This window comes from Miniopterus natalensis, chromosome X, assembly GCF_054644295.1.
Source record: "Miniopterus natalensis isolate mMinNat1 chromosome X, mMinNat1.hap1, whole genome shotgun sequence".
NCBI classification, from domain to species: domain Eukaryota; kingdom Metazoa; phylum Chordata; class Mammalia; order Chiroptera; family Miniopteridae; genus Miniopterus; species Miniopterus natalensis.
The window spans coordinates 75,259,609-75,277,111 of NC_142103.1; the positions used below are offsets into that span (position 1 = coordinate 75,259,609).

At 40.1% G+C, this 17,503-nt stretch overlaps 1 protein-coding gene and 1 long non-coding RNA gene across 2 annotated transcripts in view; one reads left to right on the forward strand and one right to left on the reverse strand.

Moving 5' to 3' along the window:
* ZNF81 (zinc finger protein 81) overlaps positions 1–9,093 on the reverse strand; it is a 75,348-nt gene extending 66,255 nt beyond the window's left edge. Inside the window, exon 1 of the mRNA XM_016218397.2 lies at positions 9,001–9,093. The gene's annotated coding sequence lies outside the window, so the exon portion shown is untranslated. The remainder of the gene's footprint in view (positions 1–9,000) is intronic.
* Positions 9,094–9,249: 156 nt separating this feature from the next.
* LOC107541428 (uncharacterized) lies at positions 9,250–13,133 on the forward strand. Its single transcript, XR_001603615.2, has 4 exons — positions 9,250–9,394; positions 9,973–10,199; positions 11,769–11,866; positions 12,819–13,133. It is a non-coding gene; the product is annotated as an uncharacterized LOC107541428 (long non-coding RNA).
* Positions 13,134–17,503: the final 4,370 nt, after the last annotated feature.

Below are 17,503 nucleotides of genomic sequence, written 5' to 3' on the forward strand. Positions count from 1 at the left end.
AAAAGGTAGGGTTTTGAAAACGATAAAATCGGTAATCCTCTCATAAGAATGACAAAGATAAAAAGACACAAATTACCAACAGCAGAAATGAAACAGGTGATATAACTATAGATCCTGAAGCCATCAAAAGAGAGCCCGAATGGCGTAGCTCAGTGGTTAAGCATCAACCCACGAACCAGGAGATCACGGTTCGATTCCTGTTCAGGGCACGTGCCCGGGTTTCAGGCTCGATCCCTGGTAGGGGTCATGCAGGAGGCAGCCGGTCAATGACTCTCTTCTCATCATTGGTGTTCCTATCTCTCTCTCCCTGTCCCTTCCATTCTCTGAAATCAATAAAAACATTTTTTTAAAGTTTTTTAAAAATAGGAAAGGGAATACCACACATAACTTTATGCACATTAATTCAACAACTAGGATGAAATGATCCAATTCCTCACAAAACACAAATTCCCACAACTCACCCACTATTAAATAGTTACTCTGAAAAGATATTAACCAGATAATCTGAATTATCATATAACTACTACAGAAATTGAAGACATAATAAAAAACTTCAAAAAGAAAATTTTCAGGCCCAGATGATTTCACTGGAGAATTCTACCAAACATTTAAAGAAAAATTAGCATAATTCTACACAATCTCTTCCAGATACTAGAAATGAACACTTCCCAATTCATTCTATAATGCTAGTATTACTCTAATACTATAACCAAAGACAGAACAAAAAAGGAAAACTATAGACCAATATTTCTCATGAACTTAGATGCAAAAAACCTGAAAAAAAAAAGTATTAACTAATCAATTCCTGCAATACATAAAAAGAATTATATACTACAACCAAGTGAGGTTTATTCCAGGAATTTAAGGCTGGTTCAATATTCAAAAATCAATCAGTGTGAGGGAAAAGATGGTTGCCGAATAGGAAGACCTTTCTTGTACCTCCTCCCAGGGCCAGACTGGAAATACAACTAAATTGGGGAATATTCACCCGGAATTACCAACCGAGGTCCAGCTGAGGAGGAGACATATATCAAGGAAGGACAGAAAACACCTGGAGACTGGTAGGAAGGGCGAGGTCTTGAGAGGAGCTGACCCAGCTTCCAAAGGCAGCAGGCCGAGAGTGAGGATGGATTTCTCAGCTACAGGAGGGCTATTTCTCTGAAAAGATTGAGGCACAGAAACCAGGCATGGCTCCAGAGCCTGGAGCACCAGAGCTGAGACCAGCAGGCCATATAATGTCCAGCTGTGAAAGGTGGCAGGGCTTCTGGCCATCAGGGAGTCTGGAGCTGGTTGGAGATAAAGCTGCAGCTTTTTGTTGTTGATTTTTAACCTAGACCACAGGATTTTAGTTTGCAGCTAATGAGCTTCAGTGGAGGGAGGGCGGTGCGGACTGTAAGTGCCTGAGGAGAGGCTGGGGTAGGAAGCACTGGGGGAAGACATGGAAAAGAGGCAGCCAAGAGACTTGCATTAGGTCGTAACACCCCAAAACCAAAACGACCATTTTTCCTGAGAGATACTAGGTCCTTCCAGAAGCCACAGCTCAGGAAAAGGAAAAAACCCTGCCCTAGGTGATACAGCCCGCCCCACTCTCAGAAGCCCAGCCTGCCACACCTTGCATCTTGACCTTTGCAGAGGAGAGAGCAGCTGAGGCCAAGCCTAGGGTTTGAAGAGTCTCAGGAAGAGTCAGGCATGGGTGTGGGGGTGGGAACGACTGCCCCACTAATCTGGGAACCAGACTGGTGCTACCCCCTCACCAGAGGGCTGATAGAAACTCCAGGTTTCCAGCTGATCGCACTGCACTGCATACAAGGAACTACGCCAAGCTAAGAGCAGGGAAATATTAAGGGACACTCTCAGAGAAGTAGCTCTGGGACAGGGAAACACACACATCACTTTCCCAGAATTCTGAACAGCAGCTCCCCTCCCCCACTGGAGATCCAGAGGTCTAAACCCGATTCTGCCTAAAGCCCATTCAGAAACAGACTTTGGAGTAATTAAGATTGACAGCTGGTTGGCAGGCAAAGTCAGGTGGAGGAGGAGCCCAGGGAACCTGGGGAAGTTTGCTGTCCCATCACTGGACCCTGTGCTACTAACAAAAAGGCCTTAGAGTGCAACTTGGCCCCTCCCACACCCAGCCAAGTCCTAGGGAGAAAGATACAAACTGTGGATTGCTTGAAGCTTCAAATAGGTTGCTAAGAGCTAAAGGAGGACATTTTCTGACAGTGGTGAGCATCTGAGTACCTCCTGGGAAGTCCAGAATTGGCAGACAAAACAGTCAGCCTCAGTCATCAGAAGAGCAAGATACAAAGGGAGCAACCAGGAGGCACTAAACTCTGCTGAGACAAATGCCACTTTATTTTTTTTCTTCTTTATATTCCTTATCTTTCTTCTTTGATTTGTTATTTTAGTCTCTTTTTTCTTTCATAGATCTAATTTTTCCCTTTCCTTTTCTTACTCTATTTTTGCTTCTTTCTCCTGCTTTCTCTGTTTTCCTTTTCATAATTACTTTCTACCTCTTTTATACCATTATTTGTCCCCTATTCTTTATTTTTATTTTCTTTCTTTCATCTCTGCCCTTTCATATTGCATTTTCTTCCCCTTACTTTCTCCTATTTTCTTTTCTTCTATTATTGTTCTCTTTTCTCCTTCCTAATTCTCTCTTCTTTTGTGGTTGATTTTTTTCTTGTTGTAGGGGCCTTGTGTATGTTCTTTTAAAAATATGTTTTTATTGATTTCAGGGAGAGAGAGAGAGAGAAACATCAATGATCAGAGAGAGTCATTGATCAGCTGCCTCCTGCACGCCCCCTACTGGAGACTGAGCCCACAACCGGGGCATGTTCCCTGACTGGGAATGGAATCATGACTTTCTGGTTTATAGCTTGATGCTCAACCACCAAGCCATGCCAGCCGGGCATGTGTTTGTTTTTGTTTTTGTTTTCTTGTTTTGTTTTGTTGTGTTTTGTTTTGTACTGCCAGCACCTGCCTAACATCTCACATGACGTAGTCAGGAGTGAGCCTTACAGTCAGCCAGCCTGAGAGGAGGTTCCTCCCACAAACAGGACAAGAACATTCAACACCCAATTACAACACAAGAGCCCAAACAACTCACACAAAGGACATTCCTAGAGCACCCAGCTCAGGAAATCTAAGAAACTGCATCACTGGGTCCAACAAAACACTTACTACCTAAGGCCACCCCATAAAGACTGGGAGGAAAAGCAATTTGCCCTAATACATAGAAACAAATGCAAAAGGACAGCAAAAATGGGAAGACAAAGAACCCCTAAATGAAAGAAAAGGAGGAAACTCCAGAAAGAGAGCTAAATGAAATGCAGACAATTTATCAGATCTAGAGTTCAAACTAATGGTTATAAGAATGCTCAAGGAACTCAGTGAGAATTTCAAGAAACTTAGTGGGAATTACAACAACATGAAACAAGAAATAGAAACCATAAATAAAAATCAGTTGGGAATGAAGAATAACATATCTGACAACGAGAATACACTGGAAGGAATCAAAAGTAGATAAAATGATGCAGAAGATCGAATCAGTGACTTGGAAGACAAGGTAGAAAAAAACACCCAATTAGAGCAGCAAAAAGAAAAAAGAATTAAAAAGCAGGAGGATAGCTTAAGGGAACTTTGGGCAACATGAAATGTAACAACATCCACATCACAGGGATAACAGAAGGAGAAGGAAGTAAGCAAGGAATGGCGAACATGTTTAAAAAAATAATGACACAAAACTTCCCTAACTCAGTGAAGGAAAAAGTCACGAAAATTCAGGAAACACAGAGAGTTCCAATCAAGATGAACCCAAAAAGACCCATTCCAAGACACATCATAATCAAAATGACAAACATTAAAGACAAAGAATCTTAAAGGCAGCAAGGAAGAGAGAGAAAGTTACCTACAAGGGAGTACTCATTAGAATGTCAGCTGATTTCACCACAGAAACACTTCAGGCCAGAAAGGATTGGCATGAGGTATTCAAAGTAATGTAAAACAAGGACCTGAACCCAAGACTACTCTATCCTGCAAGGCTATCATTTAAAATTGAAGGGGAAGTAAAGAGCTTCCTAGACAAAAAAAGGCTAAAGTAGTACATTACCACCAAACCATCACTGCAGGTAATGTTAAAGGGAGTGCTTTAAGAAGAAGAAATTGACAGAGAGAGGAACACAGGTATAAAGGAAAATATGACAATAAATAATGACCTATCTATAATAACCATAAATGTAAATGGATTAAATGCTACAAACAAAAGACACAGAATAGCTGAGTGGATAAGAAAATATGAACCGTATATATGATGTCTACAAGAGATCCACCTCAGAACAAAAGATTCATACAGACTGAAAGTGAAGGGATGGAAAAAATGTTTCCATGCAAATGGAAATGTAAGTAAAAGCAGGGGTAGCAATACTGAGATCTCACAAAATAGACTTCAAAGCACAGGCCATAAAAAGAGACAAAGAGGCCACTACATAATACTAAAGGGGTCAATACAACAAGAGGATATAACCCTGGTAAACATATATGTATCTAAATATATAAAAAGCTCTTTGAGGACTTTAAGGGAGAGATCAACAGCAATACAATCATAGTGGGGGAATTTAACAGCCCACTGACATCACTGGATAGATTTTCCAGACAAGAAATCAACAAGGAAACAGTGACTCTAAATGACACACTAGATCAGATGGATTTAATGGACATTTACAGAACATTTCACCCCAGAGCTGCAGAATATACATTCTTCTTAAGTGCACATGGGGTGTTCTCAAAGATAGACCATATGTTAGGACACAAAATAAGTCTCTCCAAGTTCAAGAGGATTGCAATCATATCAAACATCTTCTCTGTTCACAATGGCATGAAACTAGAAATCAATTACAATAAAACAATCAAAAACATTCAAACACATGGAGGCTAAATAGCATATTATTAAACAATGAATGGGTTACCAATGAAATCAAGGAGGAAATAAAAAACTTCCTGGAAACAAAGGAAAATGAACACACAACAACTCAAAATCTATGGGACAAAGCGAAAGCAGTCCTCAGAGGGAAGTTCATAGCATTACAGGCCTACCTCAAGAAAAAAGAAAAAGCTCTAATAAAGTATCTAACACTACAACTAAAAGAATTAGAAAGAGTATACCAGAAAAACCCAGAGAAAGTGGAAGGAAGTAAATAATAAAGATCAAAGTGGACATAAATGACATAGAGACTAAAAATGCAATACAAAGGATCAATGATCCCAAGAGGTGGGTATTTGAAAAGGTGAACTAGGTTGATGACCCTTTATCCAGGCTCATCAAGAAACAAAGAGAGAGGACCCAAATAAGTAAAATCAGAAACGAAAGAGATGAAGTAACAACTGACACCACAAAAAATACAAAGGATTGTAAGAGAATACTTTGAACAACTATATGCCAACAAGCTGGACAACCTGGATGAAATGGACAAATTCCTAGACAAATACAATCTTCCAAAACTGAATCAAGAAGAATCAGAAAATCTAAATAGGCCAATAACAACTGATGAAATTTAAGGAGTAATCACAAAACTCCCAGCAAACTAAAGCCCTGGTCATGACGGCTTCACAGGGGAGTTTTACCAAACATTAAAAAAAAAAACAACTTAACACCTATCCTCCTCAAACTATTCCAAGTGTTCCTACACTTCCAAGCTCTTTTTATGAGGCCAGCATTATCCTAATCTCAAAACCAGATAAAGACACTACAAAGAAAGAGAATTACAGGCCAGTATCCCTGATGAACAGAGATGCTAAAATCATCAACAAAATATTAGCAAATCGGACCTAGCAATATATTAAAAAGATCATACACCATGACCAAGTGGGATTTATTCCAGGGATGCAAGGCTGGTACAATATTCACAAATCAATAAATGTGATATATCACATAAATTAAAAGACAAAAATTACATGATCATATCAATAGATGAGGAAAAAGCATTTGACAAAATCCAACATCCATTTTTGATAAAAACTCTCAACAAAGTGGAAATAGAGGGGTCATACCACAACATACTAAAGGCCATATATGACAAACCTACAGCCAACATCATATTCAATGGGCAAAAAACTAAAGCATTCCCCCTAATAACAGGAACAAGACAGGGATGTCTGCTTTCACCACTCTTATTCAATATAGTACTGGGAGTCTTAGCCACAGTGATCAGACAAGAATAAAAAATAAAAGGCATCCAAACTGGAAAGGAGGAAGTAAAACTGTCATCATTTACAGATGACATGATGTTGTACATAGAAAACCCTAAGGACTCCACCAAAAAACTATTAGATAGGTATTTAATAAATGAATTCGGCAACGTAGCATGATACAAAATTCACACCCAACAATGGATGGCATTTTTATACACTAATAATGAACTCTCAGAAGGAGAAACTAAAAATACAATCTTATTTACCTTTGCAACAAAAATGAATATACTTAGGGGTAAACCTAACCAAGGAGGTAAAAGACCTGAACTCAGAAAACTACAGGAAGTTGATAAAAGAGATAGAGGAAGATATAAACAACTGGAAGAATATACCATGTTCATGGATTTGTAGAATCAACATCATAAAATGTCCATACTACTCAAAGCAATCTATATTCTATGCAATCTCTATTAAAATACCAATGGCATATTTCACAGATCTGCAACAATCATTCTCAAGATTTATATGGAACCAAAGACCCCAAACAGTTGCAGCAATCTTGAGGAAGAACAAAGTTGGAGGGATCACAATACCAGATATCAAGTTATACTACAAAGCCACTGTAATCAAAACGGCCTGGTACTGCCCCAAGAACAGGCATATAGATCAATGGAACAGAACAGAGAACCCAGAAATGGACCCAAGCCATTATGCTCAATTAATATTTGACAGTGGAGGCTAGAACATACTATAGAGTAAAGAGAGTCTCTTCAATAAATAGTGTTGGGAAAATTGGACAGGTACATGCAAAAAAATGAAACTAGACCACTAACTTACACCATACATAAAAATAAACTCAAAATGGATAAAAGACTTAAATGTAAGCCATGAAACCCTAAAAATCCTAGAAGAAAACATAAGCATCAAAATATCAGACATCTCATATAGCAGAATTTTCACAGATACATTGCCTAGGGCAAGAAAAACAAAGGAAAAAGTAAACAAAAGGGACTACATCAAACTAAAAAACTTTTGTACAGCAAAGGAAACCAGCATCAAAATGAAAAGGGATCCCACTGTATGGCAGAACATATTTGCCAATGATACATCTGATAAGGGGTTAATTTCCAAAATATATAAAGTACTCATACAACTCAAGAAAAAGAAGACAAACAATCCAATTTAAAAATGGGCAGAAGACCTGAATAGGCACTGCTCCAAAGAGGACATACAAATGGCCAAGAGACATATAAAAGTCACTAATCATGCTCAAAGTCACTGATCACCAGAGAGATGCAAATTAAAACGACAATGAGTTACCACCTCACACCAGCCAGAATGGTGATCATCAATAAATCAACAAACAAAAAGTGCTGGTGAGGAACTCTAGTACACTCTAGTGCAGCCAATAAGGAATACAGTGTGGAATTTCCTCAACAAATTACACATGGAACTGCCATTTGACCCAGTGATCCCACTTCTAGGACTATATCCTAAGAAGCCTGAAACACAAATCAGAAAGGATATATGCAACCCTATGTTCATAGTGTTATTTACAATAAGATCTGGAAACAGCCCAAGTGCCCATCCATAGACAAATGGATAAAAAAAGCTGTGGTACATTCACAGAATAGAATACTATGCAGCTGTAAAAAAGGATCTCTTACCCTTTGAGACAGCATGGAGGGACCTGGAGAGTATTATGCTAATTGAAATAAGCCAGTCACTTATATGTGGAATCTAATGAACAAAATAAACTGAAGCATGCAACAGACTGATGTGTTTCAGAGGGAAGGGGTTGGGGCAGGAAGAGTTTAACCAAAGAACTTATATGCATATATGCATAACCCCTGGACAGACAATAGTGTGGTGAAAGCCTGGGGAGAGGGTGGGAGTGGGGTGAAGGGGGTCAATGGGTGAAAAAAGGGGGAGATCTGTAATACTTGCAACAATAAAGATAAAAACAAACTAACAAAAAATAACAAAAAGTCAATCAGTGTATCCCCTCATATTAACAGTCTAAAGATAAAAGAAATCACAAGATCATATAAATTCATACACAGTATGACAAAATTCAACACTATTTCATGATAAAAGTAGACAGACACATAGATCAAGGAACAAAATAGAGAACCTAAAACTAGCCCTACACAAGTATGGCCAATTTATTTTTGACAGAGGTGCAAAACATATCAACAGAGGAAGAATAGTGTTTTCAGTAAATGGTGCTTCGGTAATTGGACATTCAAATAAATGAACCTTAATCTAAGTCTCACAATTCATATGAAGCGTAACTCAAATGGATCATGTAAAGCAGAAAGGAGAAATGGGCAAATCAGCATAACAGAAAATTTATCTCTTCTCTCCAGAATAAAAGAAGCAGGCAAAAAAGTGTACAAATCTTGTACAACACAACTGACAACTAAATAATTAAATATTATTGTCGAGTTATATAAGGAACATTTATAAACATTTACCACGTACTAGGCCATGCATCCCCTCATATTTCAAGGAATGAGCTTCACGTAGGCAGTTTTCGGACCACATTTTTCTAAGGTTAGAAATCTATTAGATAAACTTTTGGAAACTGAAAAGGCACTTCTAAATAACTCATGGGCAAAAGAAAAATTATCACCTCTTAGAAAACACTTAGAACACAATGCACCAAACCTTGTAGGTTTTAGAGTGAACTTTAAGACGTTAAAATTGATGTGGGAAAAGAGGAAATCCTGCAAAATAGTGAGCGAATTACCCAACTACAGTTAGACAATAGAGTCCATCACTGACCACACAAAATTCCCCAACACTCACCCTCCCCAGGGCCTTAGAGCTGCGAAACACCTTGGGCACAGAGCATTGAGGTCCTCCTGACAACAACTATTCAACCGCCGCTGAGAACCACAGCCACTTCCGGTCACCACCCCTAGCGCCGCTCCTCCTCGGGATTTGGGGCTTCGCAGGAAGGGGGCGTGGTCCTGCACATGCGCAAAGCCAAATTTGAAGCCGCTGTCCGCTGAGTCAACATGGAGCTGTTCCTGAGTTGGTGTTTTGAGGCATTCGGTGCCCCTCGGCAGCGATGGGGAATATGGCCGCAGCCAGGTCGCGCTTCCTCGTGGGGTACACCATGTTGAAGGGGTGTCCATTCCGTACGGAGGATGAGAAAGCCTCTAAAGTCACAGGGCCGAGCGGTGGAGCTGTCTCACAGGTAGCGGGGAGCTGGGTTGGCGACGTTTCCGTGGACAGGCTTTCCGAAGGAGGCGGTCTTTGGATCTGTAACCCTATGGATCTGTGTAAGAACGTTCAGAGAAGCGGAGGGGCCTCTGGAAAGACGCAGAGGTGGCAGTGGCTGCCATCTCCTGGCAGATACCACGGCATGAGAAGGGGGGGAGAGTTAGACTGGTTACAAGCCTCTCCTGGAACATACCACGAGGGGAGAAAGGAGAGCAGTCAGGCATGTGCAGGCCCCCCTAGGTTACAGCGCTGGAGAAAAAAAGGGGAGAAGTCAGTGTTAGCTTCCCCTCTGCTGTGCGTGTGGACTTTGGCTGTGGGGTTTGAATGTTCCCATCATCTACATTATCTTCCACTCCAGCTACCCAAGTTAAAATAAACATATGTGCCAATAATAAGTTTTTACTTTTTTTTAACCTAATGCAATATGTCGATTAAAAACATCTTTAAGAAACTATTGTTTTTATTTCCTCATAAAATAAAATTTACATAGTGATAGCCCTCTTACTTTGAAAATGTAGTTTTAAAACAATACTGTTTTTGCCCTTCAACCAGTTTGCTGCCCTTTATCATCTCCAATATGGAAATTCTGGAGATGCCCTGTGCTTCTGGGAGATGTCTCTAGGGCAAAAGGGGAAGGAGTCGTGCTGCCCTTCACCTGGGAATGCCTGCTTACACTTCAAAACCACGTTCAAATATCTCCTCCTCCAGGGAATCCTCTGGAAAGAGGTAGAAGGCTTTGTGCCCTGCTGAAGGCCTTTCCAAATCCTCAGGTGAAGAAGGTATTTTGAGGGGATCCCTATAGCCCTGGTCTGGGTGTTTGTTGAATAATTAAGTGAAAGAAGAAATGGAATTAGTGGAAGCACATTTGGCATGCATACACTTCTGATAGGGTGCCAGGAATCATTGTTAATGTTGTTGAGTGTCATAATAGTACTGTTATGTTAAAAAAATAGGTCTATCTGTTAGACTATTTCAGAGAAGATGGAAAGATAGAGCCAATACACCTATAAAGAGATGTTCAAAGTCATTAGTGATCAGGGAATACAAATCAAGACATGTTGAGATGACATTTTACACCCATTCATTTTGCAAAAATTTAAGTCTGCAATACCAAATGTTGGAGAGGATGTGCACCCACAGGATCTATCTGCGCTGTTGAAGGAATGTAAATAAGTGAAACCACTTTAGAAAATAGTTGGCATTCCCTCCTACAGTGAATATTGATATACCTCACAATCCAGCCAGTTATCTCTTAGAAATATATCCAAGAGAAACACTTGCACATGAAACCTAGGATATGCATGGCATCCTGTTCACAACAGCAAAACCTGGAAACAAAAATGGATGCTCATCAACAGGAGTTAAAATGAACGAACTAGAATAATACCCAACTATATGGATTACTATTAAGGGGGAAAAATCCTATAATTCCTGAGAGATTGTATAAAGCATAACACACTTTTATAAAACTAAAAGCTACTAATATAAAGAGCATGAACTGTTTAGGATTTTATGTAGTTATAATAAAATTATATAAAAAGGAAATCGAAAATTGATGAACTTGGGATTCAGAATGATGTTTACCTCAGTTGAGGGGAGGCAGGGCAATGAATTGGGGGAACACATGAATAAATGGAAATTATTTTCAAGGACCTACCTTTTCTTTTAGGTAGTAGGCGCATAAATGCTAATTGTATTATTAAAACTAACTACATATTTCAATTAATTGGGAAAGTTTAATTGTTAGATCAATATTTACATGTAAAAAGAGAAAGTTTGCATGGAGAAAAGTGCTGCCCTTCCTTAAATGGGGCAAGAAAATCTTTGACCCCAGACCGGAGATGGTAGGATAAGCAAGGAGGCAGGAATTCCACAGCATTGACACTTACTGAGGCCCCTGTCACATATGCTCTGGCTCCATGGCTCACTCCTTCACGCCACTCATGTCTGCTCAAATGTCTTTTTTTCAGCTACCTTTCTTCCCTGACCTACCCTACCACTCTAGCTCCTTGCCATGCTTTAGTTTTCTTTATAGCCTTCCTTTTTATCAGAAATTATCTTATTCATTTACTATTTGCTCATCTACTTGTTCATGCTGATACTGAAATGATTTCTGCTTCTCACATGTGGAGTAATCAACTGCTTATTTTTGGTATATTTACCACACATGTAGGGAGCAGCAAAACACACACACTGGGTTCATTTTCTTAGAAGATTAATTATTCCATCCAAAAAACTCTGCAGGCATCCCTGGATGACACGACTAATTATAAAATTGAATAATGCAGGAAATACTAAACAGATGGAGAACTTATAAGTATATGAGACCCTATTTGTTCACTCATCAGATATTTATGGATCACCAACCACTGCCCGTAGTACTTGATGTTTGGTAAAACAGAAGAGCCACCAAATCCCTAGCTTCATGGACCTGGCATGCTAATTGGTAAGAGAGCTAATAAACATTGTTTATTAAAAGGTGGTAACTGCTAAAGGGGGGTGAATAGGGAAGAATGATGAGTTGGAAATTTGGGGGGACTGACACTTTAAATAGGAGGATCAGAGTCTCCTCTTAAACTCTACCACTGCTTTTCTGCACCCTGGAGCAGACCAGTCACAAATCTTCACATTTATGTGGGTATTTAGTTAAAAATGAGGAAGAATGCAAGGTCAGAATATTTTTATATTTGCAGCTAAGGACAGAATGTCAAGCACCTCTTGGTCATACAATAGATGCAAAGAGTAATAATGTCTAAAGAAAATTATTTAAGTGATTGCAATAGAGTTTTAAAGGCTTTATTCAGCTGATGTGCATCAGGTAACTCCCCATTTGAAACAGGGTTACGGTTTTTATGGGGAAAGTTGAGTATATGTTCTTGCAATTTTGGCTTAGGTAACAGTTTTTTACTTTTTAGAGGAAACTCACAGTTGGAGGGCTGTGTGCGGGCACCCAGGTCCCACACAAGCCACCTCTGCCCAGACCACCCAAACACACATGGCCCTGCCCCTCAGACATGCTCTGCCCACCCGCATTTCTCACCCAGTCCACCTAGTCTCTCCAGGCCCTGCCTGCTAACCCTACCCTCTTGGACACACTCTGTCTTGCCTTATTGGCTCCTAGCCTTGTGGGACACATACACTGCAACATGGCATACCCAGCCCCGCCCCGTGCCAGGCCCTGCTTCCTTCCCAGATTCTCTCAGCCTCGTATTTTCCGAGAGTTGTTTTGTAAGCCTTGTGACTTATCTGCTGGTCAAAGTTAATGCAAGAAGGGGAGAGGTAGATAGCAGAGAGAAGAGAAGATAGGAGGAGGAGGGGGAGGAAGGAAGGGACAATGGTAGAAGCAATGGGGAAACTGAGGACTCTAGCATGTTCATTTTATAATACTCTTTTTACAGTAAGCTGCAGACATCGTGTTCCTTCAAAGTTCAATATTCAGCACATATCTCCTGAGGGACTGAATATTCAAATGGACAATGGCCAGACTAAATACATGGCAATAGAACTCTGACCTACAACCTCTGACCTACAACCTCTGCAAGCATGGGAAGCCAAACCACTACCTCTGCAGCAATTCATCTAGATCAGGGGTGGGGAACCTCTGGCCCAAGAAATTATTTGGTGTAGCCCTGCCAAAGCCTCACCAAAGAGAAGCAGTTCCAGCCATCACATTAGGGGTGAGTTAATTAAAATGTTGACCAAATGAAGCATTTTTAAGGTGATAATTTTGTACGGCCCTCGAATGATGTTATAAATTTCTAAATGACCCTTGGCAGAAAAAAGGTTCCCCATCCCTGGTCTAGATGATCAGGATTTGGTCAATGACTGCCAGTCTCCTCATTTTTTGCCCTCATTCTCCATTTCCAACTCAAGTCCCATCAGACAAATCCAAATCTGCTCCCCTAACCAATCACATATGATGCCTCATTTCTATTTAGCCCACCTCCAACTTCCCCATGCCAGCAGCCTCCAATCAGAACACACCTGAAGCCTTCTTGTTTTTCACTATAAAGCTTTCCCACTCCCTTGCCTACCTTCGAATCTCTGCCAAACACAAGTAAGGGTTGCTGACTCCCTTGCTGTAGGAAGCTCTAAGTAGTCTCTGTCCCCATTTGGGTCATCTTTCCATATTGCCACACTCCTAAGAACAAGAACATTTTCTTGCAGAGCCAAAAGCCCATTCTCACATCTAAGAATTTGAGTTGTGATTTTAAATTTTAATTAAAAATTATTACATAGCCCGGCCGGGCATGGCTCAGCAGTTGAGTGTGGACCTGGGATCCAGGCAATCGGGGTTCGATTGCCGGTCAGGGCACATGCCCGGGTTGCGGGCTCGATCAGTGACTCTCTCATCATTGATGTTTCTATCTCTCGCTCTCCCTCTCCTTTCCTCTCTCTGAAATCAATAAAGATATATTTTAAAAAAAATTATTACATAGTAAAATTAACTTTTGCACTCTGGCCAGTGTAGTTCAGTTGGTTGAGCGCCATCCCATGCACCAAGAGGCTGCTGGTTGGATTCCCAGTCAGAGTACATGCCCGGGTTTTGGGCTCAATCTCAAGTAGGGGGCTTTTAGGAGGCAGGTGGTCGATGTTTCTCTCTCTCCCTCTCCCTTCCTCTCTCTCTAAAACAAATAAAAACATTTTTTAAATTAACTTTTTAATATACAGTTCCATTCATTTGAATACATGTGTCCATTTGTGTATCCACCACCACCATCAGGATATAGAACAGTTCCATCACCCCTCCCCCCAAAAAGAAAACCAACTCTCATCACACCTAAGAAATTTAACAAAGGTACAATAATGTCATGCAGTTCAAGTTCAAATTCTTCTAATTATCCCCAAATTTCTTTGCAACTTAAAAAAAAAATCCCAAATCCAAACAGGGTTCATATATTTGGTTGTCATGCCTTTTTCTAATCTCTCTTTAGTCTTTAAAAGTATTTTACCAGCCTCTTTTTTCTGTCATGACCTTGATATTTTTGAAGAGCCTATGCCAATTGTCTTGTAGATGGCTGTGCATTTCTTTTTTCCTTTTTTTTCTTTTTAAAGTTATATATATATATCTTTATTGATTTCAGAGAGAGGAAGGGAGAGGGAGAGAGAGAGATAGAAACATCAATGATTAGAGAGTCATTGATCGGCTGCCTCCTGCATGCCCCTGACTAGGGATCGAGCCCACAACCCGGGTATGTGCCCTGACTGGGAATTGAACCGCAATCTCCCGGATCCTAGGTCGACACTCAGCCACTGATCCATGCCCAGCTGGGCACAATTCTTATTATTTCCTCATTAATAGATTCAGGTTAAACAGCTTGGGAAAGAAATCTACATCAGTGAGGTGTCCCTCTCAGTGAATCATGTCTGGAAACATGTTTCTGTGCATCCTATATTTGGTAATGCTAATAATTTCTTTATTGTAAGTAGATCTTTTTCCTTTTATATTTATCTGTGGGCTAATTCTTTGGGGACCCTGTGAATAATCTGTTCCCCAATGTATTCGTTTTCTAGGGCTGCCGTAACAGAAATTTATTTTCTCACAGTTCTGGAGGCTTGTAGTCCAAGCTCAAGGTGCTGGCAGGTTTGGTTTCTCCTGAGGCCTCTTTCCTTGGCTTGCATATGGTCATCCTCTTACTGCCTTTTCAGATGGTTGTCCTTTGTGCACATCTGGTGTCTCTCTATATGTCCTAATCTCCTCTTCTTATAAGGACAACAGTCAGATTGGATCAGGGCTCACCCTAAAGGTCTCATTTTACCTTAATCCCCTCTTTAACAGCCCTATCTCCAAATATATCACATTCACATTCTGAGATACTGGGGGTTAGGGCTTCAGCATATGAATTTGGGGGGAATACATTTCAGCCCATAACACTCAAGTATATTTTCACAAGATGGTTTTAGCATCCATTGATGATCTTCACCTGAAACAATGATTAACTTGGGGGGATGCAAAACGGTGATTTTCTAATTCTATTTATTAGCTGACTTTCTTCTATAAAGAGCTTTCCTACCACTTGCATGTTTGATTGTTAAGAATTATTAATGTGCCAGTATCAGATTTACTGCTTTTCTGATTGCAGATACATTATGTAATACACAATTAGTTTTTAAGAAATAGTGCAATTTAAAAATAGTAAGTACTACTGAAATGTTCTACTAGAAATCCTGGACACAATCTGTACTCATTGATTCCAGTTTCTTTCCCCAATTGCAATTTGTCAGATATATTGGTCCCCAGATCTTACTTTGTCTTGGCTTTGAAACCATGTTGTTTTCTTAACTTCTAACGTTATATTAGTTCAGTTCAACTAATATGATGACTTATATTATTACACTCCAAAAATTTTAAACTTCCCTTGGAATCCTACTATATCTCTACTTGGTTATGATGTGTTAGTCTTTCTTTTTTTCCTTTGAGGAGGAGTAGCAATCTGTAATTTAACAGAGCATCTTGATAATCCCTCACTTTTTTATTGTTGACAGTATTACAGATGTCCCCCATTTCCCTCCCCCTTTGCTCCCCTCTACCCAGCCCCTGCCCCACCCCAGGCCTTCCCCACACTGTTGTCTGTGTCCATGGGCTATGCATATATTCATACAAGTTCTTTGGTCAATCTCTTCCCAGCCGCCCACCCCCCCCTCCCCTTTGAGACTGGTCAGTCTGTTCCATACATCCATGCCTCTGGATCTGTTTTGTTTGTCAGTTTATTTTGTCCATTAGATTCCTGATGTATTAGTCTTTCAATATACTTTTGGATTCTGTTTGCTAATGTTTTATTTAGGATTTTTTTTTTATGTTCCTAAATTAGAGTGCTCTAAAATTTTCATTTTTAAGCAAAACTTGTCAAATCAGTATTCACCCATGTAAACATCACCACAATCAAGATAATGAATAGTCTTATCACTGCCCCTCTCAAAGTTTCTTCATCCCTATTTGTAATCCATCACTCTCTTCATCCTCACTTCTAAGTAACCACTGACATGTTTTCTGTCACTGTAGATTCATATGCATTTTCTAAGAGATTATAGAAATGGAATCAGCCCTAGATGGTTTGGCTCAGTGGTTAGAGTGTTGGCCCTTGGACTGAAGGGTCCTGGGTTTGATTCCAGCCAAGGGCACTGTACCTTGGTTGCTGGCTCGATCCCTGGCCTGGGTCAGGGCATGTGCAGGAAGCTACCAATTGATATGTCTCTTTCACATCAATATTTCTCTCTCTCTCCCCCTTCCACTCTTTCTGAAAAGCAATGGAAAAAATATCCTCAGGTGAGGATTAAAAAAAGTCCAACAACAAGAAAGGGAATCATACAGTATTTTCTGTTTTGTGTCTGGCTTCTTTCACCCAGTATAATTATTTTGGAATCATCCATGTCCAGGCATTTGAATTTTTGTTTTTATGTCTCTCTCTTTTTTTTTTAACTTTTTTATTTTTGACACTATTACAGATGTCCCCCATTTCTCCCCCTTTGCCCACCTCCATTCAACCCCCACACCCCCTCACTCTGGCCATCACTACACTGTATCCATGGGCTATGCATATATGTTCTTTGGCTAATCTCTTTACCTTCTTTTATCCAGTCCCCCCATCCCCCTCCCCTCTGACATCTGTCAGTCTGTTCCGTGTATCCATGCCCCTGGTTCTATTTTGTTCATCAGTTAATTTTGTTCATTAGATTCCATGGCATTTGTTTTTCTCTGACTGGCTTATTTCACTGTGTCTTTGTTTTTACCTCAATTTTTATTGCATTGTGGTCTGTGAATATGGTGGGTGTGATATAATATTTTTTTGTTAATTCTTACCTGAAGATATTTTTTCCATTGATTTTGAAAGAGAGGGAAGGGAGGGAGGGATGAGGGAGAGAGAGAGAAACATCAATGGGAGAGAGACATCAATCGGTTGCCTCCTGCACATGCCCCAATTGGGGCTGGGGAGCAAACCCACAACCCAGGTACATACCCTTGACCGGGAATCAAACCCAGGACTCTTCAGTCCATGGGCCAGTGCTCTAACAACACTGGCCAGGGCTGTGTGATATAATTTTGAAATATTATTTCCTCTATGGCGTAGTGCAAGGAGAATTT